A 3,108-nucleotide genomic window follows, 5' to 3' on the forward strand; every position below is an offset into this window, starting at 1 on the left:
ATTATAGCACCAACTCATTTAGTTGGGTTCACACTATAGAGAACCCTAGTATGTATTTGGTTGAGTACCTTTTCATATGTGTGTACTCTTATCTTTGTATATGGTGTGTTGAGTGTTGGGTGAAGAAGAAGATTTTTAGCCTCTCACCTTGTGTATTCTATTTTAGGGTTTTGTGAGTGTGTGTGTGCTTGCAAGAGCTCAAGCTCTCTTCTCCCCTGCATCTTTTCATGGTATCAGAGCCTGGTTCATGCTAAGAGCTGAGGTACACGCAAGAGAAGTACAGGAAGCGGTACGAGAGTAAGAGCTTCATCTATTCTTCCCTATTTGTGTTGGCGACTACACCCTTGTCAGGAGCTCTACGGGAGGCACCGGCAAACGATCTCTGATTGAGGAGCTTTCTTCGTCGTGGGAGTAAAGCTATAGGGCAACTATATTGTCCTATCGGGCAAATATTTTTCGGGCCAAAAACGCATCACCGTTCAAGAAACGGAAATGCCTAAGCTTACAAAAGCTAGGCGCTGAAAACGAAACAAAGCTTTGACAAAAGTCGAGTGCGAGGCTAAGAAGGTGATGGGCTAAAACAAAAAAAGAGGATGAGGATAAACCAGACCTGCTTTGAGTACAAGACCATTCAAGACATACACAATTGACGAATAAAAAGTGGTCCGATTGACGATAAAAAGGTTAAGGAAGATGGTTTATCCACATCATACGATGGCCTAGCTGAGGTCAAGGAAATTGATATTACAGAGCCAGGGGAGGAAACCATGTTTATACACTCAATGCCCACCTCTCAGCATGTATCTCACTTTGATATATAATGCACATTTGTTAGGCCCCCGTTATGAGGAGTAGCCATGGTGTATATGTATAATGCACATTTGTTAGGCCCCCATTATTATGAGGAGTAGCCATGGTGTATATGTATAATGCACATTTGTTAGGCCCCCATTATGAGGAGTAGCCATGGTGTATATGTATAATGCACATTTGTTAGGCCCCCATTATTATGAGGAGTAGCCATGGTGTATATGTATAATGCACATTTGTTAGGCCCCCATTATGAGGAGTAGCCATGGTGTGTATAGTGGGAACCTCGGCTTAGATGCCGATGGGGTCATTATTGTTACCATTGATGATGGTTAGGAGATAGTCAGGGGTACGAGCGTTAGCTGGGGTCGAGGGCATCGCCCCGCCTGGGGGTCCCAGGGGGGCTAGCAGCCCCCCTGGCGAGGGCGGGAGTCCCTGAGGCGACGGTATGAGGAATATTCCCTAGAATATTTCCTTCGATACTGGGTCCATCATTAGTGGGGCGATGGTCGGTGGGCCGCGTTCTTGATACGCGGGCGGTGACTGTGTCTATGTAGTGTAACTGCCCTCGTTGTATACGCGTCTACCACACCGCCTACAATACTATATATGGACATGGTTGCCACCCATGAGCTAAGGTATCCAATGCTTGTGAGTATCCACCCCCTTCTACACTTGGTATATACTCCATCCAGAGTCTGTCTAGATCACCATCTAAGCTTTACTTGAGAGCGCATGGGTGGAAAGCATCATCACTTGTACCTCTTTGGTATAATCAGAATTTTAAATTCTCTCCATTGTGTATCTATTGCATTGTCTATTGTGCTTTGTCTTGCTATCTCTTTCCGCTGTGTCATATTCTTATAAACCAAACCTCTTTATATCGCCTAAAGACTTGACTCCAGCTGAAGAAAAGGAGCTCATTGCTCTCCTTAAGGAGTTTAAGGATTGTTTTGCCTAGAACTACAAAGAGATGAAGGGTGTACCACTTGAAGTGGTACAACACACGTTCCCAATCATGGACGGCGGATCAAGACCAACCAGCAAAAAACATACTAGATGAATCCTAGATATGTAGCAATTGTAAAGGAGGAAATTGATAAACTCATTGCTGTGGACTTCAGATAGAACATACGGAGTGGTTATCACCAATCGTGATCATGCCAAAGAAGAATGAGAAACTTAGGGTCTGTGTCGATCTCAAAAAGATTAATGTGGTTAAGAACGGTGTCTCCATGGACGAAGGTAAAGTCAAATTAATTTTGGAACTACCCCACCCACCACTTCATAGCATTTTATACTGAAATTGCCAGAACATTATATAGGTTACTCATTGTCTTCAAATGGACTGAAGAATGTCAAGAAGCATATGATAAATTGAAGAAAGCACTGGCCAATGCACTGTTATGGGCTACCACACCTCCAAGAGGGAACTCAACACATTCACCTAAAGGATGAGCAATAGATCACAACTGTCATAGGGCACTTACCAATCCTTTAAACTTGAGTCCCTTGAGGCCTCCAAGCTCACTTGTTAAGCTCCAACCTCCAAGCTCCACCTCCACGCTGTCACCATAGAGTCTCTCGCACCGTCGCATAAGATAATCACTCTCTCTCTCACTCTTCCACACAAGCATAGAGAAGAGGAACAATGTTAGAATTCTCTTTCTCTCTTAATCTCTCTCAAGAGACAAGGAAGAGCTCTTTATAGCACAAAGGGGATTGTGTCCTTTCATTATGAAAAAATGCCTTATATACATTTGGCCCTTATTCAAACTTGGGCGCCCAAAACTTAGTTAACTATTGGGTAGCCAATATCTCATAATGCACAACTTTTATAGTTCTGTTTCATGACACTTATTAATGTCCTCAATTGGAGGATCATGTTTGTTAATCCAAAATGGGATTAACATGCACCCAGCATTCTGAGACCACCCAATTGGGACCTTATATTCCATGTACACATCAATGCATCGAGCTTCGCTATAGGATGTGTATTGGCACAGCGTGGTCAGTTCAAATTGGACTACCCAGTCTGCTTCGCTAGTCGCCAATTGAATGATGCAGAAGTGCATTATACCACCAAAGAACGAGAAGGTTTAGTCATGGTCTATGCAGTCAAGAAGTATCGACATTACCTATTGGCCAACTTATTTGTATTCTTTGTGGACCATCAGGCCTTATTATACTTGGTGAACAAACCTCAATGGGAAGAATCACACGCTGCTTATTATTAGAATTTGACTTCACGGGGTCACAGTAAAAAAGCGAACACAGCATGTGTTGGCCGATCATATT

The sequence above is a fragment of the Cibotium barometz genome, chromosome 35 (genome assembly GCF_041138505.1).
Source record: "Cibotium barometz isolate CiBa-2024 chromosome 35, ASM4113850v1, whole genome shotgun sequence".
Classification (NCBI taxonomy): Eukaryota; Viridiplantae; Streptophyta; class Polypodiopsida; order Cyatheales; family Cibotiaceae; genus Cibotium; species Cibotium barometz.